This window comes from Gekko japonicus, unplaced genomic scaffold, assembly GCF_001447785.1.
Source record: "Gekko japonicus isolate JY-2015 unplaced genomic scaffold, Gekko_japonicus_V1.1 scaffold118, whole genome shotgun sequence".
NCBI lineage: Eukaryota > Metazoa > Chordata > Lepidosauria > Squamata > Gekkonidae > Gekko > Gekko japonicus.
The window spans coordinates 1,320,726-1,346,603 of NW_015168656.1; positions in this window are offsets into that span (position 1 = coordinate 1,320,726).

Consider the following 25,878-nt stretch of genomic DNA (forward strand, 5'->3'; position numbering starts at 1 on the left):
CTTCCTGAAACAGTGGGGTATAGTTGGAATCATAAAAGTCGGTTAATTTCAATGGTAAATGAATACCCAGGTATTTCAGTATTTTACTTACCCATTTAAATGGGAATTTAGTGTTTAGGATGTGTTGTTGTGTCGGGTTTAAATAGATGGGATAGATTTCCGATTTTGTATAGTTTATTTTAAATCCAGACACTTTGCTAAAGTGTTCTATTTGGTCTAATAATGGAAGGAGAGACGTTTCTGAATTAGTAACATAGAAAACTGCGCTGTCTGCGAAAAGACTGAGCTTATATATTTTATCATTTATGTCAAATCCTAAGATATGGTTATCAGATCGTAGAGGTTCTAAAAAAAGTGCAAAAAAATGGGAGAAAGGGGGCAGCCCTGCCAGGTTCCCCTATTTAGGTTTAATTGGTCTGATCTATAATTAATTGTTATTATTTGTGCTAAGGGTTTGTTGTATATTGCAGCAAATGAATTCATAAAAAGTGATCCAAAATCCATGCGTTGAAGAATAGCTTGGAGGAACGGGATTTCTGCATGATCAAATGCTTTTTCAGCGTCGAGCGCTAGCACCAGTGAGACTAGTTTGCGAGATTGACCATAATTTATGAGATTTAATGTTTTTCTTATATTATCCGTTATTGAACGATTTGGGATAAATCCAGATTGGTCTGGATGTATATAATTTTGTATCACTAAATTTAGGCATTGGGCCAAAATGGAAGGAAAATTTTTTAAAAGAGATGGGCTGGTATCCTGCTGGGTCCAGTTTATTTTTTCCGCGTTTGTGTAATACAAAAATTTTGGCTTCAGACCAAGTCTGAGGGAGCTGCTTTTGTTCCATTATATTATTACATGTGTCAGCTAGTTCTGGGGTTATTAAATCTACAATTTTTTTATAAAATTTGGATGGTAGACCATCTGTTCCTGTGGCTTTATTTGATTTTGCTGAAGTGATAACTTGTTCTAATAGGGTTATTGGTTGATCTAAAAATGTTTTGTGTTCTTGAGTTAATTTTAAATCAAATTTTATAGATTGTAAGTATTGGGAAATTAATGTTGAAGATGGTGTTTCAGAGGTATAGAGTTTTTGAAAAATATATATAAAAGTTTGAGTTAATATCTTTAGATAAAGTATATATCTGACCTTGGGGGGAACGTGAAGCATGAATCAAGTTGGCATTGCGTTTTTGTGTTACTCTGTATTTAAGTATAGAAATAAATCTAGGAGTCTTTGTTAGGTATTTTTGTTTTTTAAAAAGTAATTGTTTTTACATTTTGGAGGTGTCTAAGAGTTCTAATTTTTTTCATTCTTGGTTAAGTTTGGTAATTCAGAGGGGAGGGGCTGAATGGTATAAATTGCGGCCCCTCCTTTCCTCTCCGGCAGTCCCGGTTTTGCGTCAGCCCACCATCCCGCCCTGTTTTTAGTGCAGGCTTTGCTGGTCGCCTGGTTTTGAGGGGGACAGGTAGGAATTTTTCACCCCTTCCAGATTGGCACGCGGAGGGGGTGTTTTTGCCTACCTTGCACTGAGGCAGTGGTGCAGGTTTTATATGGGTGAGGCTGCTTGGTTAGGGCGGTCACTTTTCATTGTTAGGCAGGGTTCTATGCGGTATATCGGTTGCAGTACAGTGAGCACCAGCTAAGTTGCGGTATATCAGTTGCGGTATGGTGAGCACCAGCTAACACCCATTTATTTGGGTAAAAGGGGTCTAGAGAGTACAGCCTTTGTGCCCGGCGGCAAAGGGCAGGGAAAACAGACTGCCTTAGGGACCACCCCATGGTCCTCCCTTCGAACCTAGCAGTTCGGGGGTTGGGCTAAGGGGTTGTCCCGCAATGGCTAGCCAGCTGGGTGGGAGCCACTGCTGATGGCTCCTGCTCGGGGCAGGGTGGCTCGCCCTATTTAAGGAGTTAAGGAGGGTGTCTTTGTCCCCTGGCCTTGCCCATACCGCAGAACTGTTTGCCCTTGCCATTGGTTTCCAGTTAAGGTTGTCAGTTAATAAAGTGGCCCAAAGTTTTAATCCATAACTTGTGTCTGCCTCGTTATTTTGACTTGGGTGGCAAATAAATCTAGGAGTCTTTGTTAGGTATTTTTGTTTTTAAAAAAGTAATTGTTTTTGAATTTAGGAGGTGTCTAAGAGTTCTAATTTCTTTTTTTCTTGGGTACGTTTGCGTAAAGTTTTCTTGCCTCCAAAGGTGCTATGTCTAATTTCTATCAAGTTTATGTTTGTTTGTGTTCATTAATGAGTTTCTTTCTTTCTTTTTTACAAAATGCGGCCAATGAAATAAGTTTTCCTCGTAACACCACCTTAAAGGCGTCCCAACATATGTTTTTGTTTACCCCACAATTTGCATTAATTTGGAAATATTCTTTAATAGTTGCTGCAATGTCTTTAACATAAATATCATTTTGCAATAACAATTTGTTGAGGGTCCACGAGGGACCTTTAGCGTCAGATGTTTGTGTTGCCATTTCACAAGAGACCCATGAGTGGTCCGAAATAGTCCTTGTTCCAATACCTGAAAAAGAAATTTGATTTAATAATGATTTAGATGCTAACAAAAAATCTATGTGCGTGTATATGTTGTGTAAAGAAGAATAAAAAGTAAATTGCTTGTCTCCCTGGTGTTGTTCTCTACAAATATCTCCCAGTTGATAATGTTCTAATATATTAATTCTGTGACTTTAAAATTTTTTGTCTGAGTTTTATTTGTTTTGTGAGTCTTGTCGATTTTTGGGTCCATTATCTTATTTAGATCGTATCCAATTATGATTTGTCCTGTGTTAAAATCAGATAATAATTGAAAAGTGTCTTTAATAAAAGGTACTTGATTTGAGTTTGGTGCATAAACAGATGCGAAAGTTATTGGAGTGCCATCTAAAAGGCCTTTTACAAAAATGAATCGGCCTTGAGGATCTGACTTTACCTGTTGGCATTGGAATGGTGTGGAATTAGACATTAGGATGGCTACTCCCCTCGATTTAGAGGATCCTGGAGCTTGGTATAAGTGTGTGTACCATTTTGATTTTAAGATTTGTGGGACCCTTTGTCTGAGGTACGTTTCTTGGAGACACAATATGTTAGGTTTTTCTTTGCTTATAAGGTTTGTACTTCTGCATACTTTTATGCAATTATTAAGACCTTTGCAGTTCCATGTAATCACTTTAAGTGATTGAGTCATTGAAATCCTTACCACCAACAATTATTTTTATATTAAGTATAAGTAAATCTAAACCCCCTATTATCTACTAACAAAACACACCACTTAAATACAAATGGTTATTTTTCGTACAATCTTAACCTGAACTCTTTTGTAACTGTAATACAAACTTTAAAAATAGAAATAAATCTTATCACTTCCACTTTAAACAATGGAAGCATGTTGTTGCTCCCTGCTAAAAGAGCAGGAAGAAGGGTGAAAATCACTTCTTTCCCCCCTCAACAAGCAACTTGTTGCAAAAAAAAAACCATGGGAGAGGCAACCTGGGTTAGAGTATGAAGCTGAAATAAAGATTCCCTCCCCCCTCCCTAGCTACAGACACAGCTATTTGAAATGACACTCTGAGAAGGAGTAATGCCTTGAGCTTGTGCATTTAGTGCCACTTTACAAGATAAACCTAAACAATAAGTGTTGTTTCACAAAAATAAGATATCTAAACATATTTAACTCACAATTGTATTAATAATAGAAATTATATCTGATTTATCACTTAAGCAATACTACTACTAAATATGATTGTATTTCCATCAATCATCAATAAGAGTACTTAGCATTCCAGAGCAGCTTCTTCTTCTGGAGAGAGTTTTAGGTGTAGAGTAGACAGTAAAGCAAGTCCCGCATTATCATCAGAGGCTTGGTATGAAACGCCGTCTTTATGGACCAAAATGTTGGAAGTAGGGCTCCCTCGGAACCGGATCTGCACTGTAACAAGCTTAGATGAGACAAATTTCAGTAGTTTTCGTTTCTCCAGAGTTTCTTGGGGAAGATCCAGAAGAATTTGTATTTGTTTTCCATTTAGAGTTAATGCTTGGGATCGGCGTGCTTCTCTTAAGATTTTGTCCCTCGTGCGTAGATAGATGAATTGAACAAGGATATCCCAAGGGCGATTAGGTTGTGCTGATGCCAGAGGGCCCAAACAATAGGCTTTGGCTATCGCTGGTGCGACGCCATTTTCTAGATTCAGAGCGTTTGCGAGCCAAGTAGAAAGGAAGACTGCTAAGTCAGATGTGCCTTCTGCATTTTCTGCTATCCCGCGGAATTTTAAGTTCTGCAGCCTCCATCTGTTTTCCAATTGCATTATTTTTTCTTTGAAGGTTTTCTCAGAGTCCTGTAAAATTTTTAGTTCCTCTTGCATAGCAGTCCCATTTATATAGGCCTCTTCTGCAGTCGTAGAGTTTTCTTTAAGGTTGTCTTCTAGCTCCTCCAGTTTTAAGTGAACCGGACGAAGCAGTTCAGTCATATTCTTTAAAGAATTGTTGTATGTCCATCTTTAGATCAAGTAAGTCTTTTTTACAGATCGGGGTCTCGTCACTAGTTTCATTGGTTGTTGCGGTCGCCATCTTGTGTGAAATCACACTTTTCGGGCCTGCAGCTCTTGTTGTTCTTTTACTGCTGAAATAGTTGGTCATGGATTCTGAAAGTTTGGCCGCTGGGTTGGTTTTTGTTCCGCTGTTCTTTTCCATGGTTTTCGATCTTAATATCTTCTCAGAGTGAGACTTTTTACAGCTAGGGAGGGAGTGATTGAGGGAGCTCTCTGGTTATGCGACTGTCATCATCGACGTCGCTCCGCCCCCCGACCTAATTCTGTTCTTCATAACAGTTTCCACCAACTTACCCGGTATTAATGTCAGACTGACTGGCCTGTAATTTCCCGGATCTCCTCTGGAACCCTTTTTAAAGACAGGAGTGACATTAGCTACCTTCAGTCCTCAGGGATGGAGGCAGATTTTAATGAAAGATTACATATTTTTGTCAGGAGATCCACAAGTTCACATTTGAGTTCTTTCAGACCTCTCGGGTGCATGCCATCTGGGCCCTGGTGATTTATCAGTTTTTAAGTTGTCTATCAGTCGTAGGACCTCCTCTCTCCTCACATCAATCTGACTCAGGTCTTTCAACACCCCTCCCGAAATCAGCGGTTCTGGAGTGGGCAAGCACTTCTCATCTTCCACAGTGAAGACAGGCAAAAAAATGTATTCAGCTTCTCAGCCATTTCCCTATCATCCTTCAGTACTCCTTTTACCCCACTGCCTCCCTGGCTGGTTTTCTGCTTCTAATGTATTTGAAGAAAGTTTTATTGTTGGTCTTTGTGTTTTTTGCTATATGCACCTCATATTCCCTTTATGCCTCTACAACAGCTAGTATAAACGAACAAATTTGTAAACCTAAATAGGAAAATATACTCCAGGTAAAAGATCATCTCAGTTCACACTGTACATCTTTGTGCAAGTCTCACTTCTGTGGCTCACCGCCATCATGTGTAGGCCCTGCACAGTTGGATCACATATGAGAATAGTGTTTCCAGTCTCCAGGCATGGCCTGGAGATTTCCTGGAATGACAACCGATCTCCAGATAACAGAGATCAGTTCCCCTGGAGGAAAATGGCTGCTTTCGAAGGGTGAACAGTATGGCATTATATCCCACTGGAGTCCTTCCTCTCCCTAAACTCTGACTAGGGATGCCATCCTCCAGGTGGGACCTGGAGGTCCCCTGGAATTACTGCTCATCACCAGACCACAGAGATCAATTCTCCTGGAGAAAATCGATGCGTTGGAAGGTGGACTCTATGACGTTGTACCCCACTGAGGCCCCTGTCCTCCCCAAGCTCCATCCCCAAAGTTCCAAGAGTTTCCCAACCTGGATCTGGCAATCCTACCCCCCATCTCCTGCCAGTGGCCAAGGGGGGACCTGGCAACCCTTACCCTGACCTCCACAAATTCCACCCCCAAAATCTTTAGGAATTTCCAAATGCAGAGTTGGCAACCCTATGAGAAGACCTGTCCTATGCATTTATTTTCTCCATGGCAGAAGAAAGTAATGTTATGTTTATTTATATGAATTGGGATTGCCAATACAGATTTGGGAAATTTCTGGAGATTTTGGAGGTGGAGCCTGGGGAGGGTGGAGTTTGGGGAGGGAAAAGATCTCAGCAAGTTATAATTCCACAGAGTCTCCTATCCAAAGCAGCTATTTTCTCCAGGGGATCTAACCTCTACTGCCTGGGGGCCAGTTGTAATTCTAGGATATCTCCAGGCCCCACCTGGAGGTTGGCAACCCTGCTGCAAACATTTTCCCAAAGCAGTTTTATTTTACCCTTTCTCTTGTGTGATTTTTCATAGCTAAAATTGTCAGCCCCCATGCCCCAAGTGCTTTTTCCCCATCCTGGAGAAAAGGAAAAGTACATTTCCCTACTGAGGGTAAAAGCAACTTGGCTTGTATGGCAATTTTTGGCCAGACAATGGAGCAAGAAGAAAATATTGAATAATACTTATCCTCCCATGCCTCTCTTTCTCTTCAAACTACAGCCCCCATAGCTCCTTTCTATTAAAAAATAAAGTTAGAAAGAAGAACGATGAACCAGAGGTTCCCCATGCAGCAACTGAAGTGGCTGAGTTCTATGGCAGCACAAAACCACCTGAAATTGAACATCTTTATTGCCCCTTAGCATCTGGCCATAGGCGGGCAAAAGTAATTGCCCAGGGGTGCAAACCTTTCAGTGCCCATCTCCTCCACATCTATTTTATATTCAAGTTTCTGTAAAAATGATTTACCAGCCTGAATATATATATCTATATGGCTATTTAAATGTGCTAAGCTTCCAAGCACCAAGCAAAACCAATCTCTTTCCCAAATACAGAAATGTATGCAGGATATTTTATGATGAGTTTTAATCTATCAGCTCACTGAGTTTCTGCCTTCCCTTGAGACTTAAGATATTTCCTGTTTCTTCAGAGATCATTGGTCCCGTTCACACGCGGCTATTTGGTCCGGGAGCGGGACAGTTCGGGGCCGGATCAAACCGGCGCGATCACACCACCACATCTGGGAAGCGTCTTGCTTCCGTGGCCGAACTGTCCCTTTCCCGGGATAAACTTTCCCGCGCCAAACTAAACCACCTATCTAGGTGGTTTAAAGGGAAGCGGTGCGGCAACCGGGGCGTTTGATCGCCGCCGCTTCCCTGCGCCGGCTCAACCCCGGCCCGGATCCGAACTGCGCATGCCCGGACATGCGCAGTTCGGCCGGCCCCCGGGTAGGGCGTGTTTTCTCCCCGGCGTTTGATCGCGCCGGGGAGAAAAGGCGGCGCGGCCGGGGGATCCGTGAGATCCCGCCGCGCCGTGTCAACATTGGCGTGGCTTTTAAAAGCCACGCCTTCAACCGCCTTTTCCCCTGCGTGTGGCAGGGGCCATTGTAGAGTTCTCTGTATCAAAACAAAACAGAGGCTGTGATCACACACACTAAATAATCCACTTTTAATCCACTTTCAATGCACTTTTGAATTTGATTTTCCCAGTTCACACAGACCAATTTCACACAAGAGCTGCACCGCCGTCATGCCTCCCTTTGCCCCACTTCAAAAAACAGGATCACGAAACTGCGGGGAAAATCAGGTGAAGCTGCGGGTCAAAACGCGGCCATGTGGCTTCAAGCAGGAAATTGGCCAATGGAAGCGAGGCAAAGTGAGGCGCGACCGCAGCGCAGCTCTTGTGTGAAATCGGTCACAGTGAAAATCCAGTTGGAAAGTACATTGAAAATTGATTGAAAGTAGATTATTTAGTTTGTGTGATCGCATTTTTGGTCCTGTTCTACATAGTAGCAACCTTGAGAGATGCACTTTCAAGCTTAGGAGACCTGGCCCATAAAGAAACTGAACAATATTGTCTTGTAAAGAAATGGGAATGAGACTTTCTATTGTGGCTCTTTGTTCCTGAGGAAGGACCAGAAGTCTGAAACACTGTAAGTGTTGGATATCTACTTTGGACTGGATGCATTCTGTAGACGTCTATATTTCCTATGATGGATTTTATGTACAGATGTATTGCTGATTACATATGTGTTTCACTTTGCTGAAGTCTCTTTTTGTATATTTACTCTTGCGGGTATTTCAACACACAGTTGTTTTGCTGTTACTTGCCAAACAAATAGCTGTGTCTGGAATAGTGTTGTCAGCTGATCAGAAAAAGACTAGCCAGGTCTACTCCTGACCCAGTAATAGAGATTAGAGAATGCAGAAATCAGCACATGAAGCTTTTCATGGCAGGGAGATAAACATCACCTGCTAACTGCAGCAAATCACATCATCATTATGGGGGATATTTCTAAAGGAGGCAAATCTAGTGAGCAATTCTATCCTCTTCTTTCACTTTTTGATAGCCAGTGGGCTAAATCCAGCCACTCAGTTCTGCAAAGTTTGAAACCTTTCTCCAACCTAAAAAGCCTTCCTTCAATTAAGTGGATCATCACAGGAAAGCTCCTTGGAAAGCAGGAAGTCTTTAATCTTTGCTGCACAAAGTGGCTGGATTCACCCCACTGCAAGACAGGGCCACCTAGATACATTAAAGTACTAGTGGATTCCAGGCTCTTACTCCCTTGTTATGCTACAGTATAAACTTGAAGAAACAAGATAATTTAGATCCAAGCAAACTCTCAAAAACTCTTAGGACTGATAGTTTTTAAAAAGATGTTTCAGAAAAAAGATATTTCAGGTCTCAATCTCAAGGTCTCTTGCCTGTACCTTGCGTACAATGCCCTGCTGAGTAGTTGGTATTGAGAAGGGAAATTGGTATCCTTCTGTTGAAATTATAAAAACCAGCAGATGGAATCTGTTAGCAACAGGCCAAAGATTTGGGCAAAGCAGAATACCAGGGCACAATGGTTTAAATCAATCATTTTTTATTCCTAACCTTCTGGGAATACTGGGGTTTTTTATTTTGCTATTTGTTACAATTGTGCATTGATTTGACATCATCCTGTGTTGTTGATCATGTTATCTTAACAGAGAGCACCCTCTTGATAATACCATCTTTGTGCCAAGTGAAAACAATGAGACAGCTTGTTTTGATGGCAGGTCCTAAGATTGGATCTAACTCCCACTGAAGAGTTGCCAAAGCTTGAACCAGTGAATCTTTTGCTGTTTTAATTGGATTTCAATTGAAAATTTACATGTCATATATATTTAACATGGGTCATTGAGATGGATGACCCATACATTAAAATGAATGAAATTAAATCCATTAGTGAAGTAAATGCACCTCCCAAGATTACGTTCCTGAGTTTGTTTGTTTTTTTCTGTGCTATTTCAGTATACTAAAGATTTGAATTCAAAACACCACATCTAAGGAAGATTTTCAGAGCCAATTACACAAATTAAAACCCCGTTGATAGTAATGCAAAAGTTAGGAATGTTTTAAAGCGACCATTAAAATCAGTGAAAAATTCAGCAAAATCCAATCAGAGTTTACTCAGCATTAAACTCAGTGAGGGCTCCTTATAAATAATTTTGCAGAAATAGTTAGATTTGGCATGCTCATGCCCTTAAAACTCACTGCAGATGGCAAGAGAGACACAGATACTAACTCCAAATCTAATTGTATGCACAACAATCTCATGAACATTTATTATAATTATGACATGTAAAGAGAAGACTCTTTCCATATCTCAATCCAATAAGAGAAAAGAAAAATTATTAGGCAAATTTGTATTAATTTAGAGAAAACAGAAAACATGCTGAAGTTTTGATTTTACTTGTATGTCAATTCATGAATTGTCAAGAAAATAGTTCTACATTAACCCAGATCAAACCAAGGAGAAAATACTAGGAATCGTTCATCCTTGCTGATAGAAATTAAATCATAATTGATTTCTAAATAGAGTTCAATGCCTTTGACTTACTTGGCTAAAAATCTTGGTCTAGATGTTACCAGCCAAGAAAAACATATATAGGTGATTTTAGACAATACCACTGTAAAAAAAAGCATATGCATGGAATCTGATTATCAATAAAAAGGATTGCATACTACTGCATGTAATTCTTGCTTCTGCAGCTGAGCTATTGCTAGGCAACAGAGGATGAATTAATAATGGAATCTAAACATATAGCCAAGCTGTTATACTATCTTTTCTTTTTTGTACAAGCATGAGAAAGGTGTGTATGAAACTAACTTCTGTATTTACTGATCAGCATTCAGAACATTTTCCTAATGCAGTAAGAAGATCAATGTGTTGCTGCAATTCTCAACTAAAATGGTAAATCATGAATTGAGTAGGAAAAAAGCAGCATCCCTCCCTGTGGACCTTCTGTGTTTAAACTTGAGAGTAGTTTGCTCTTATGACAACTCCTTGTGCTCGAGGGCCAATTTTTGTTATAGATTTTGTAATGGTGTGACACAAACTGTGCATCCCTTAGGCAAAGGAATAATAATCAGCTAGTAATCAGTATTTTTACTTAAGTCTGGTTTTACTCTGTAAAGGTTATTGCTGTGTTACAATACAGCAATGTAAGGTTAGGATTAGAGCGTCAAAATCAAGCTCTTTAAAGTTAAATCTGAGCTGGACGTTTTCAAGCAGAGGCTGGACGACCATCTTTCGGGTATGTTGTAGGGCTATCTTTCAGCTATGCTCCTGCAGAGTGCAGGGGGTTGGACTAGATGACCTGCAAGGTCCCTTCCAACTCTAACATTCTATGGTTCTATGATCAGAACATTCCCATGAATCAGAGAGTCCAGTGGGAGAGGGAGGCACATGCTTAACCACTCCTCTGTGTAATGAGCAGAACTTTAAACCGCATCTCTGTGGCTGGATTGCAGTCCAAGCAAACTATTATTTCTGGGTAACCTAGCATTGACTGCAACTTCACCCACACTCTGCCTTGCACAGGTCTCAGTACACATTTCAGTTCAGCAGTGTAACTGTATCATAACAGTAGGGCTGCTATCAGATGTGCTATTTGATCTGGTGTCATTGCTGTTCCTGTCCAGATTTAAAACGTATGACCTGTCTTTGAGCTAGAGTTATTTGGCAATGAGGAAAGTCCGATCCTTCCTGGTGTATGTGGTTTCACCACACATTTCTGGATGTCTGATCAATTCATCACACAGTCAAGCTGCTTGGGAAGTCTGAATGTTCTTTTCTGGTTTGGAGGGGTTTGTGTGTTTTATTAGGCAGTTAGTGAGGCACACATAACTGCATATTTGCATTTCTCTCTCTTTCTCTCTCTCACAGGAGCTTCTCAAAACCATGTTTTCTTTTTTTAAAACTTTCAAAGAAAGACACCTGTATACTTTTTTCTGTGCTTTCTGGCTATGTGGTGGGAAAGGGGTTAATTGAAAACATGAGGGGTTTTTCCCCAAAGAGGGAGGTAGGCAGTCTGAGGATTATGCCCATGACTCCAGCTTCACTCCAAGCTTTTAAATAAAATTGCCAGTAGCACACAGGATGAGGCTTCTCTATTCTTTTCCCCCAGCTTTGAAACATTTGAAATGTTGAATTTATTGAAAGCAGTTCCAAAAACACTTCCCTCACACTGAAATACATATCCCAGCAGTCTCCTCTAGCAATTCCATTGGCCATCAACTGCCACCTTTCTGCCAGGGGGTTGAAGCACTGCTTCCCATAAGCGCTTCTGTGCATGCTCAAAACCATTCTGCTCTTTGGTTGCCATATCTGATCAATCAACCATGAGGTGAAAGCGCATTGAAGCGGGTTAAAGTGGGAGGCCTGTTACAAAAAAAAACCCTGGATCAACTAGAAGTGGGGCCACACTGGATCAAACTGCATGTCTGACTGCAGCCTAGGTCAACCAGGGTATTGCTGCGAGAGCATTAGAAGTGATTGATAATTCACACACTTGCAGAGCCTGCTGCTGCTTATAAAATTATAAATCCAGTCCCTTGATAATCAGCTCCTTTTGTCAAAGCTTCAGTTACAGTTTGAGAGAAAAGTATTCCTAAATGTCAAGAACCATGCGGTCTGATAAATATGGATGACATTTAAAAGCAGGGTAGGTATTTTCTACAAAATCACAAGAGAGAAGAAGGAACAGAACGTGACTTTTTCAAAAACCAAACAAACCACAGCCCAACTGGGTTTTCATGTATATAAGAACTTCTTTTTCTACTACATCCTTATATACAATGCCTGCCTTGTGCTAGATGATATACAAAACTAGAGTTCCTGCATTTCTTCCTTCACAAAGATTTGATAACTTTGTTGCATGGCAAGCAGGAATTCAACAGGCCACCTCTTTCTAAACATAAAGGGAGTGACTGAAAGAATGACACCCATTGAATTTATACATGTGGCAACGTATACAGAGCTCAGAAACAACACAGCCCAGAAGAAAGAGATAAGAGGCAAGGGAGTAACTGAGAAAGTGTTAGTGGTAGGATCAGATGGTGGTCAGAAAACCAAAGCCAAGATATTGTCAGGTTCAACATTCAAACAAGTGGAGTAGTCTTCCAAGAAGCATATACTTTATTGTCAGTACTATTGATTAGGAACACAAGCACTGTTAGGAATGAGTAAAAAGGGAAAGTTACTGAGATATACAAAGTTCAAATGACCTCCCCCCCACTCGTGGGCCAATCAGCCTGATTCCCGCGGGCGGGAAGGAATAATCGATGCAGCTGAGCTGGGAAACGAAACCAGTCACATGGTTGATTAATATGAAGACACTACAACTAGACAGTGGTACAAGGTTACAGATAACAGGAGAAGTGATTCAGAGAAAGGAATGTGGCACCCAGTCGTACGCCGTTCAGGCGGGTGGCCCCTCACTCCATAAACAATATGGCAGCGTAGCAGACATTCTGCCCACCTAAAAAAAAAATCTCCTGGTTAGGCCGGGAGACCTCCTGGTTTTCCCAGGAACTCCCAGTGAAAGTTTCGCAACCGTTTAGGGTCCCTAATATCCCCTACTTCCAACCATTCACGGTGCTGGGGTCCAAAATCCAACCTTTCTACCAGGTAAAACAGCTTGCCATGCTTCAGCGTAGAGTCCAGGATCTGAGAGTCATCAGGCTGCAGAGTGCAACCCTCCACCCTTCTCTTTCAGCCTGAGCTTTGGCCGCATCCAATGTCTTGCATAAAAGAGGCCAGGAATCTTTCAGTCTTTGGCACCCCTCCACAGCATCACCCGACCCTGAGACATTATTCACGAGGAATGGGTTGGGGGGGCTATCATAGCCATACACCACTTTGAAAGGGAACGCACCCGTAGAAGAATTACAAGTATTGTTGTAGCAAAATTCAGCCAGGGGCAACAAATCTACCCAGTCATCTTGTTGGTAAAGCAACGTAAATACTGTTCCAGAGTTTGATTAACATGTTCGGTCTGCCCATCAGTCTCTGGGTGATAGCCACTGCTTAATGCCCGCTCCATGCCCATAAATTCCAAGAGTTCCCCCCAGAACTTAGAGACGAATTGCATCCCCCTATCGGATATTATTGTGCACAGGAGCATGTGAATGCGAATCACGTGTTGCAGAAATGCCTTCGCCAAAGCCTTGGCCGTGGGCAGTAAGGAAAAGGGGATGAAATGAGCCTGATTGGAGAACAGGTCTACAATAACCCAAATGACAGTCATCGTTCTACTGGGGGGGGGGGAAGTTAATGAAATCCATGGAGATAACCTCCCACGGCCGCCTCGGATTCAGGAGGGGTTGCAATAGTCTTGGAGCCTTTCCTGGCCGGGGTTTAAACATAACACACATTTGGCATGACTGGGTGAAAGACAAGAGGTCTTTGCACATATGTGGCCACAAAAACTGTCGTTGCAAGAGATGTAGGGATTTAACAAACCCCAAGTGGCCTGCTAGCTTCGAGCCATGCACTGAAGCCAAAACCTCCCTCCGTAAGGCTTTGGGGACAGTTTATTGGCTTGGTACCAGCATCCATCCGGTCTCAGTTCAAGCCCTCCCTCTAGGTCTACCTCCCCTTTGTCATCATCTGAGAAGGCGGAGGCAAACTGAACGTTCCAGGCTGACATGTTGGGGCGGGCCAGAGGGGAGGAGGCGGGTTCGCCCAGCCATTTGAGGGCGGGGGCAGAGGAAGTGGTGCAGCTTCAAGGTGTCTCCACCACCCCGAGCTGGGTGGGCGTGAACATTGAGTCTAGGATCAACTCTCGTTGGCTGTCGTGTTGGGGGAGGTGGGACAAGGCGTCGGCCAGAGAGTTGGCAGAGCCAGGAAAATGATGTAAAGTGAACTGGAACTTGGAGAAAAAATCAGCCCATCGTAATTGCTTTGCATTTAGATTGTGAGGGGTTTTGAGCACTTCCAGATTTTTGTGATCCATCCACACTTCAAAAGGCACCCTTGCCCCTTCCAGCCAGTGCCTCCACATCAAGAGAGCCAGTCGGATTGCTCCCACCTCCTTATCCCAAACAGGTCAATTGCGCTCAGTCTCATTAAATTTTCGGGAGACATAAGCAAGAGGGTGCAAAAGTTTATCATCTCCCTCTTGCAGGATCGAACCCCCCCATGGTGACGTCAGAGGCATTGACATGCACAATATATTTTTTTCCGCTCATCGGGGTGGGCCAACACCGGTTCTGATGTAAATAGGGATTTGTGGCGCTCGAATGTCTCTTGGCATTTGGTTGTCCACTGAAGTTTTGTGCTTGGTTTGGTAGCTTCTGGGCCCTTCCCTTTAGTTTTCAACAAGTCAGTTAGGGGTAGGCTAACTTGGGCAAAGTTGAGGAGGAAATTTCGGTAAAAATTCGAAAATCCGAGGAAGGATTGCAGTTGGCGATGGATGTGAGGGCCTCCCATCCCAAGACATCCTGGACCTTTTTTGGGTCCATTTCAATCCCCTTGTCAGAAATCCGGTACACCAGAAAGTGCCTGGTGGTAGGTTGGTCACTTTAGTTGACAGGATGGGGGCAGGTGATTGTGATGCAGCTAGGGGAGCACAAATTAACAGTCCCAGTGGGGGCTTGGCATCTGGCCAGATTAGCCTTTGGGTTTAGCGACCTGGGGCTCAGAAGGCAGGTGACCTTGGGGCTGCAGGAATTGAGCTTCCATTTAAGCTATACGGCTTGGTGGGGGAATATCCTTGGCTTTGCCAGTTTATTGTGTCAGGCAGATGCGAGCCTAATGTGTGGGCCCAATCTGGGGCATGGCGGCTCCCTGTTAGGTGGCTAAGGAGGGGTCAAGGTGACCACTGGCCTGGCCGTGCTGCAAGACACTTGGCCCTTGCCGTTGAGTTTAATAAGTTAAAGTGGCCTGGTAGTTTATCCAAGCTTATGTGTCTGTCTCTTCATTCTGAATATGGGGGCAAACAGGGTGGAGCTTGCACAAGTATGTTGATTTTCATATATTCTTTTACTCTGTTCTTATGTCTCTTCACTAAGAGTGTTATTATCTTGAAAATTCTTACACTAGGAACCTAGTGTTGGAAGGTTACTTAACATCTGAATGGTGCCCATGATTTTTTCAGCACTGGCAGGAGTTTAAGTTCTGATGACAAAATGAAATCTGTAGCAGTGTGAATAAGACTTGCTGGTAAGCACATAAAAGGCAGCTCATGATTAGCTATGATTTTAATGTAAAACTATATTTCTTAACTATTAGGCTCTGCTTAACTAAGTCTGAAGTTATAATTTATGATTTCCTCTTCCTGTTGCATTCTTAATTGGTTGTATAGAATAAGTGCTTCCATCTGGATGTTCCACCACACACCATATTCCAAAAGAGAGCACGATCAGTTACTGTTTCATGATCTCTCTTTCTGATTACGCAAAAGCTAAATTTTAAAATCTGGTCTGTGCAAACCTGCTGTTGATTATCACAGAAAATGTCAAGAACCTATTCAAGCCTGCTTTGGAGACAGAATGGTTGAAGTCATCACAGACAGCATTGACAGATATGAATCACAGAATAAAAATATGAATATGGGAAATGTGTACATTTATTAGGACTGAGAAAGGAGTAGGGACTGTTTTTTTGTTAAATATTGTCACTTTGAAGATGGCTTTTCTGCACTCTTTATAAAAATGTTGTTTACATTGCCTTTACTCTCAATGGGCTTCAGTACCAGCATTGGATTGGCTAAATGGTGTTGACAATTTTGTTACACAGTCCGTGATTTGATGGGATCACTCATGTGACTAAGCCAGTCATGAAGTTGAAACAGTAGTTAGAGAAAATAATGTCTCCATTGCAGTAGTAGCCAAGACACACAATGTTGCCAAACAGAATTTGTAAATCTTTTTTTAATGTCTTTGGGGCTATTAGATGATGTAAAAATAATAATGCCACCATTATAATTATTAGATTCAGGTGAGTAGCTGTGTTTGTCTGAAGTAGCAGAACAAGGTTTGAGTCCAGTGGCATCTTTAAGACCAACAAAGTTTTATTCAAGGTATAAGCTTTCGTGTGCACGTGCACTAAGAAGTGCACATGCATATGAAAGTTTATACCTTGAATAAAACTTGTTGATCTTAAAGGTGCCACTGGAGTCAAAATTTGTTCCATTATAATTATTGTATGTGATGATTCAGTTGCACTGGTGGTTAATTCGGATTATGACATTTTAAACATACAACAGTTGTAACAGCAATGCTGATAATAATTACCTTTTCCTTTCAAAAGTCCATTGCTGTTAACAGAGCCGCCATTTACAGATTTCTGGAACTGATTTATATTACTGATGATGGTGTAGTTTTATAACAGGGTTTAATCTTTCCAATCAGAGATTCATTCCATTTCTGAAGAGCAGTTCTGAATACATGTGATATAATGGATTGGAATCAAAAAGGTTTTATGCTGGGGGGAAATGGAGTAGGGGGTCTCCTTGGACCACCAAGAAAGCTATGCTGGGGATCATGGGTCCTGCATAAACAGAAATCACATGGCATGGGGGCTGTAGTAAGCAAGGGAATTGGGTATGGTTGAGTGAAAACACTGGCTTGATGTGACCAACTAGAGGTTTCACTGCCTCTTTATCTTTGTTTCTGCAAACCACACAGGCAACAAAAACCCAGAGGTTTATCACTGATGGACTGCCATATAAAACTAGAAGACTGCATTCAGCTTGGTGGGTCACAAGTTCTGAAGGACTATTCTTTATCTAGTGCTAGATGAAGCCAGATATTGGGGAACACTGTTTATCTGTGGTTTTATTATTTATTGTTCGTGTTTTAGTGTTTTAGAGAAATAGTTTCAGTTTGATGTTATTGTGTGTGTGTGTAAAGTGCCCATTCCAAGTACCAAACCTGTTCAGTTTCTGAGATCTGATGAGATCAGGCTATACCATGCTGCCCTCCCTCCAACTTGATATTATTAGTTTGCAATTTTTATAGTAATAATCTGTGACAGTTAACCACTTTGGCTACTTCTGTGCCATCCTACTGTGTCCGGGTATACTGAAACCTGTCATCCTTTATCAAAGGCATCATATATGAAGCAAGTCTACAGTAACCTGTATCTCCCTGTCTAAATACAGATACTCACTCTCTTTCTCTGACCCTTTTCAGACAGCTTATCTATTCTGTTTCAGGAACTGATTACTAATGGATTTTTTCTGTCCTTTCAGACAGGCCCGTTTCAGTAACTGGTTGCTAATGGAATTAATCTACCTCTTCATACAATTCAGGTTGTGTTTCATTTGGGAAGCATGCCTGAGCCGTTGCTGATGAAAACTGCCTTTCTTCTGTTTTCAAACCCTCCTTCTGCTTCTGAATTGCTGTGGGGAGCTGTGTGAAATGCCCCATAGCGCTTTCTGTAATGCCATTTTCCCTCCCCTTTTCATCCCATTCATGCTTGATCTTCCTCAGCATTTTTTAAAAAGGTTCTGAGTGCTGAAGCTCTAAACAAATATAGCAGGCCAGTGTAATAGCAGTACCATAGAGTTGCCTTGACTCTCTGGCTCGTTTGCAGTCCTTCCTCTCCAAGCCCCTGATTGCAGCTCAGCTACATACAGCATCTAGAAAGAACATGTCTTGGCAATATTCACAGATAGTTTTCAGCCATTTAAAAATGCCATGATTGAGCCCCCAGTGTGGAGGGACCAGGTGGTCTTGTTTTCCCCACCCCTGCAAGCCTTTTCAAGTGCCAAAACAGCTGCAGGGAGCTTTTTTGCACTTAAAGAAGTGCAAAAGAAGAAAAAGAAGAAGAGATTGGATTTATAACCCACCCTTCATTACCCAAAGGAGTCTCAGAGTGGCTTATAATCACCTTCCTTTCCTCTCCCCACAACAGACAACCTGTGAGGTAAGTGGGGCTGTGAGAGCTCTTTCAAGAACTGCTCTTGAGAGAACAGCTCTGAGTGAGCCATGACTGCCCCAAGGTCACACCAGCAGCTGCATGTGGAGGAGTGGGGAATCAAACGTGGTTCTCCCAGATTAGAGTTCACACTCCTAACCACTGCACCAAACACCAAAGAAGAGTGCCTAGTCCACGCATACTGTGCCTGATCAGGAACAGCACCTTGCAGCATTTTTAAATGGCTTGCGTTTAGCTATAAAATCGTGGCTGTAGCCACAAGTCATACCTATAGACTCTATAACATCTAGTTGTGCCATACAGTTTCCCCTCCTTTTCTCACCTTCCCTCTTCCCCTCAGGAAAAGGCAACTGTTTCCCTTTCCCTTTAGAAAAAGGCAACTGTTTCTAGTTTAGAGCCAGAGGCCTGTTGGGGGTTGTAGTTCTTCAGTAATTCTATTGTGTAGTGGGTTGCCGCATGGACGAACGACAAACAACAACGTAGTGCATAGCACGCTTTATTCAGAACACAACAAAGACAAGGAACAAAGGCCGGCAGGCCAACTATATACACAACCAGGGGACACACCCCTGGGTCCCATTGGCGGGTTTGAATCTCCCGCCACGGTCCCATTGGTTCCCCCAGTGGAGGGACTAGGATCCTAGTCTCTATTGTTACTCTGGACTGAAGCTCAGGAGTGTGCGCTGGCCTCTGGTGGCCAGCATTTAACCATTATACTTGGTTAAATCTATTATTCCTGCAGGAACTGTACAGGCCTGCCAGGAGGATCAGGACATGAGATGGTTGGAATAATTTGGAGGTGCTGACAGTGGACAGGCAGCAGATGTACAGTTACACTGGCCCCATTTCATCTTTTCTGGGAGCCCTCTTGTAGCATTGTAAAGTTTGTAAAACAAGTTTGATCTGAGAACATTGTAGGACATACAACATGTACATTTCAAGGTGCAGATCTTAAAGCTACCATCTGTACATGGCCCAAGAAAACTGTAAGACTGATTTCTCAGAAATGAGGTATCAGAATGGGAGTGGCAGTAAAATTCATCTATAAGTATAATACAAAAGCAAATTAAGCATAAGTGAAGCAGCTATAAACATTATCAATAGCTGAACATTGCTTTTTACATTTTTGTATCATTTGGTTTGATGGATACATTTATTTTAGGTAAAGGTAAAGGTTTCCCTTGCTTGAAAGCCAGTCAAATCTGTCTCTAGGGTTGCAGTGCTCATCTCCGTTTCCAAGCCGAAGAGCCAGCGCTGTCCAAAGATGTTTCCATGGTCATGTGGCCAGCATGACTAAACTCCAAGGCACACAGAACGCTGTTACCTTCCCACCGAAGCGGTACCTATTTATCTAGTTGCAGTTTCTTGCTTTTGAACTGCTAGGTTGGCAGGAGCTGGAACTAGAGATGGGAGCTCACTCCATCATGCAGCACTCAGGTGTCAAACGGCTGAACTACCAACCTTCCAGCCTGCAGTTCAGCGTCTTAATCACTTGATGGGTTTTAACTCTAAATTAATTCATTTTTATGACACTGAATCATCCTCAAGGATGATTTGTGAGCAGACACATACAGGATGTGTGGGAATCCATTGTTTATTCACTGTTGTATCAAAACTAGCAAGAGATTTTAAAAATTCTATGATATGACAACAAATTGATTGTATTTACCTAGAACCAATAAACAGCAGTACAAGTATTATGAAAGAATCATAACATAATAATTGCTTCCATCACAATGTTATGTTTTTCACTGAACATCTCACATTTGGCAGAGGCTGAGATCCAATCATATGTGTGATCAGTGGTGTGGTTGCTGACTGAAATGCCACAACTTCAGTCATGCTGGCATGATCGGGCAAAAAGAGGGAGTATTGATGCAGATGAAATTGTCAAAATTACATGGGAGCTCCTGCACACAAATAAGAAACATGTTCACTCAAGAGGTTACAAACAAGTAGCAACCAGACTCCTGGAGACATATGACTGGATTTCACAGATGAAGGTTTGGAGATTCATCAATCCAGCAAAGATTTTCCATGTTGCTTTCATTACAAATGAGAATGCAGAGGTGTTGTCACGAAGTTTCCACCATGGGTTTTTTCTGCAAATGTTACCCATTGTTCCTCCAGCGTTTCCCTTCCACATATCCTCTGCAGCAACTCTGCATTAATTTTTGGGGCCACGTTTTTTGTTCTTTTCTATAGCATTATAACTCCACTGTTAAAACTTGAAATGGAAATAAGTGGCAAGAGATTGATGTAGCACTATGGCGATTACCAATTGTTGTAACAGCCCCCCCCCCCTCAGCCCTTTGGCAGCAGAGCATAAAAACATGCAGGGAAAATGGTGCTTGTGGTGGCTGATGGCAGGAAAATGGCTCTGATATGGACAGAAGCTTTGGAAGGCAAGAAAACATGTATCATTCCTTCCAGATGGCATATTAACTTGCTTTGACTGCATTTGTCCCAAAAAGGCTACCACAGAGTAGGTTTGGGAAGGACATAAGCAGAAAACCTGAAAATAAGAGACTGCAGCAGGAACCCATGTGAGAAAGCAAAAAAAAAAGTTCCACTTTGGAAGCCAAGACAGAGAAAAAACAGCATGCAGAAACAGTCTGTTACCTATCAAATTTCAACATATTAAGGGAAGAGTTGGGTGCCCTATGCTTCCAGTTTCTATAACATTATGTGGAATTTGTTTAACATAATCTTGAACTTAACAGATGCCTGGAGAAAGTGATGGGAAGGATGAGTGTCAATAAACTGATGCTCAGTCCAGACAAGAATTAGGTACTGTACAAAAAAGCTGCTCAAGGACTGAGAAGTCAGCCTGTTGGGGGGAAGGGTGCACTCTCCCTTAAGAAGCACGTTTGCAGCTTGGGGGTGCTGCTGGACCCTGGCCTACAGCTGTGGACCCAGGTTTCCTTTGTGGTATATACTGCCTTTTAACTACTGCAGCTGGTACACCAACTACAGCCATTCCTCAAAAAGTGCAATCTGGCTACAACAATCCATGTTCTTGTACCCAGGTTAGATTACTGTAAATCAATATACGTGGGACTGCCAATGAAAATGCTTCAGATACTTCAGGTCATGCTACTGTCAGGGGCAGCATAGAGGGATTGCATCATCCATAGCAGAAATACCTGCATTGGCTGCGCTTTTGTCTCCGACCATTTCAAAGCCATTCTTAAAGCCCTAAATGGGTTAGCAACAGCCCAGGTAGTAGAAGGATTGCTTCTTCCTATATTGTCCAACCTGCCAGCTAAGATCCTCTTTACACGTCCTGCTGTATGTAATCCGGGATGTAGAACTGAATAGGGGGGCAACAAGAGACAAGCTTTTTCAGTGGGGGCACCTTTGGAATGCCCTCTTTTTAAAGACTTGCCTGGTACCTACTTGTCATTTAGGCACAAGGCCAAACACATTTATATTTACCAAGGGTTTAATTGCAGGGTTGTCTTTTGCATCTGGTCTTTAATTTGCTTCTAACCCTAAGGCACTTTTAAGGCCTGCCATACTATTGATAATTACTGTAGATTTTAAAAATTATATTATTATATTGTTTTTCTCTTGAGCTGTTTGGAGAGACAGCATATACATTTTTCTCAATCAACCATGACATACATAAAAAGTAAAATATTGAACACTGAGAGAACTTTGTATATTTGCATGGCATTTGTTGAGAGTTGCTAGAGCTAGAGATTCCATTATTTTCTCAGACGTTCTGCTTAATATTCATAAACTACAGATATCATTATAATAGCTGTTTTGAATAATGCCACCTAGTTTCCAGCACATTTTATTTCAACTTGCAATATTCTCTCATTGAAACTGACTTAGTATTTGGGTAGGCTACTAGTGTAATAGAGTCTTCCTTAGTTCTGATTTTTCTCTAGTGGGCTTGGCTCCTCTCCTTAGACTACTTGGTATGCATATCACAGTGGAATCTTTACCCAAGGCAGTAACTTTAAAAGCAAAAGATGGTGTTTTCTGCAGTCTCAAGATTGTTTAATATATACACTTTTCATGCAGAAACTCTCCCCAAATTTTCTTCAGAACATATTTCAATTGAAACAGATCTAATCATCTTCCGATTGGATTTGAAATTCAAAATTCAGCTCAAGTACTTTGAAGCTACAAGTTGTTTAAAAATACAATACAATATCCTCTTATTTAAAAAATCATCAAAATGTGCAATATAACTTGCTATGTACTCCATCATGAGGGGGGGGGGAGATACCAGATTATTGTGTCATGAAAATATGGTCATTTTTGAAATATTGTCACTTTCTTACATGAAATATTTCATTCAGCTGCACAGTATGACTTCTGTGTGAATCTTGATTGAATCCCCAAGCCTTAGGCTTCAGCTTCTTAGATGAGCCAAGTGCATTGTGCCCATTTAACTATTAGCTTTTATTGAAGGATAGATGAATATCAGTCCCCAAAGAATAGTGAATTAGTTACTGCCTTGTAGAAAAGTGTTTCCCCTTTTACTCCACAATGGAGTAAAAAGCCTAGCTTTTGTAATAGGAATTTCTCCTACAATGGGGTATGATCTGAAGAAGTATATAGAACTCCAATGATTAAAAAAAAATCTGAACTGTATTACTTTTTGTTTCCATTCAAGGTAAAAACAGAAGGGAACATTTGGAAAAAAAATTATTAGATTTCTCTCCTGTTTTTCAACCATGGGGTCCTCAAAGAGGCTTACAGGATTGTAAAAAAATATAATAGTAATTCTTCTTCATGCTCAATTCTATTCCAAATATACTAGCCTCATCCTGCTCTGCCTCAGATATTTTGGCCTCAGAATGGCTCTGGATTGGCAGTTGTTGGGTAGTGTGTGTTCTATATCGCCATCCGAGGCATAGTTACAACCTTCTAAGGACTAAACTAGATATGATTCTCTCCCCCGCCCCCCGTCTCCCTGCCACCACACAGAAGATCTGGGGGATTTCAACTGATAAAAAAAGGAGAGCCCAATTGGGCCCAGAATGCCATCACTGGGGAGGGGGGGGATGGACTCTTGCCTCTACTCCCTCATGTCTTCTGTGCTGAAATGACTCTGAGGGGCAGTCCCCCCCCCCAAGTTTTGCTGCTGTATGTGCACAGAATTCTCCACATGGACTCATTTTTAAAGTATCAAATCTAGTTTAGCCCTAAGGTAACTAACCTAATGGACAGTACTGCTCATCCCTTCCTCCCAAGCTAGAGATCTTTAAGTTACTGAGAGCCAAGCAGGGAGGAGCCAAACACTGCTCTGCCTCAGTAGTTGGAGCAGCAGGTGCTTGAATGACAAATCTTTAAAGCCTTGTGAGCCAATAAGGGGAGAGCTGGATGCTGCTCTGCCTCACTTAGCATCATGAGATGTAAACTTCACTGTGCCACATGTTCTTTTCCGAAAGGTACCACATAGATCCCTGTTTGTTTTTAAATCCAGAAATTGCAAGATGACAGTGAAATGAAATGCATATTAATGAAAAGGAACAATAACAAATTCTACAAAGTAATCAAAAATTCTGGGACATTTTTCTGTATTTTTTTTCATGACAGACCTCTTTTCTTATGCTCCCTTGAATTTAAGCACAGCTAATATTTAATGGCCCAGGGCCACTTAACAGTAACCATGACAGCGCTGGACCTAAATCTGTATCAGCCGCTCATCTCGAAGGCTTGGAGATCTCACCCAGCAAACAACAAAGTGCACACCGTTGGAACAAGAGCATTTAGCAGTTATGGAGATTGTCCTTTAGCAGGAGAAATTCACAGAAATGCATTCTTACATAATCTTATAAACAGCCAGTGTGAATGCCATCTGCATATTTACTTCAGATGTAACACGGTCGCGCTGACTTTGAATGACAGCAATATGTAGTAATTCAGTTCTGTCAACAGTATCAGCATAGCACAGAGAGAAGCTCTTCTGTATACAAATCCAGAAATGAATGAAAGCATGTATTTATTTGAAAAGTCTTGAAAAACATAACCTATCAGAATTGGTTCCAAAATTATAAGTGTTGGGAGAGCTTTATCATGAAGGGTTGTAGAAATAAAAAACTGGGGGTGGGACCTTTAAAAGATGATAGGTAATAAATATGACCCAAACACATTTTTCTGTCACTTAAAGAGCAGCAGAACAAGAGAGGGAATCACCAATGCATTGCTTCAAAACCAGATAACCAGAGCGCTACTACACAATAGGTAAGAGAAGATGCAGCGATAATAACCACAGAAGCTTGTTCTGCAACAGCAGGCACCTTTTTTGTCTTTTCCTTTGTTGTTGTTGTTCAGTTGCACAGTCACGCCAGGCCCTCCTGTCTTCCGCTGTCCTCCAGAGTTTGCTTAATTTCATGTTCGTTGCATCGATAACACTGTCTAACCATCTCATCCTTTGCTGCCCCCTTCTTCTTTTACCTTCAATCTTTCCCAGTATCAGGGTCTTCTCCAGTGAATGCTCTCTTCTCATTTGGCAGCCAAAGTATTTGAGCGTCAGTATCTGGCCTTCCAAGGAACAGCCAGGGTTCATTTCCTTTAGGATTGACTGATTTGATCTCCTTGATTTCATCTCAAGAGTCTTCTCCAGCACCATAATTCTTTTGAATTATGGTCCAGCTCTCACACCCATACATTACTTTATGAGAGCCAGTTTGGTGTAGTTGTTAAGTGCACAGACTCTAATTTGGGAGAACCGAGTTTGATTCCCCACTCCTCCACTTCCCCCTTCTGAATGACCTTGGGCAAGCCAGAGTTCTGGCACAGCTGTTTTTGAAAAAGAGCAGTTTCTGTTAGAGCTCTCTCAGCCCCACCTACCTCACAGGGTGTCTTTTGTGGGGAGGGGAAGGGAAAGGAGTTTGTAAGCTGCTCTGAGACTCCTTTGGGTAGTGAAGGGTGGGGTATAAATACAATCTCCTCCTCCTCCTGGGAATAGCACTGCTTTGACCATAAGGATTTTTGTTGACAGGATGATGTCTCCACTTTTTATTATGCTGTCTAGGTTTGCCATAGCTTTCCTCCCAAGGAGCAGGCGTCTTTTTTTTTTTAGAAATGTTTTTTATTTTATAACAACAACAAACAAACAAAACAACAAAACCCAAACAAATGTAACAAACAAACATACAATGGGAGAATCAATCCATTAATTATTTCTTAAGGGTTTTTTCCTCTCTAAGCAAAGGTAAATTTCTACACCTTAACATGTCCATTTAAACTTTTGCACGTATTGCTATCAATGTTCTTATTATGTTTGTCTCGATTGTATACACATTTCATATAATATATTCTTCAATCCAACTGTAAAGTCTTGACCATGTATTTTCAAAATTTTCCTCTTTTTGTCCTTTCAAAAATAAAGTTAATTTATCCATCTCGGCAGTTTCCAGTAATTTATTATTTCTTCTTTTGATGGTGTCTCTTTTCTTCTCCGATATTTAGCATATAATATTCTAGCAGTTGTAACAACATGTATAATCAAGTAGGAGTCCTGTTTTTTATAATTTTCTGGAATTATGTTCAGTAAAAACAATTCTGGCACAAAAGGTATATTAGTTTCTAATTTTTTTGCAACGTTTCATGTACCCAGGCCCAATATTTTTTACTTTTATCACAAGTCCACCACATATGAAAAAAGAGCCAACATTTTCTTGACATTTCC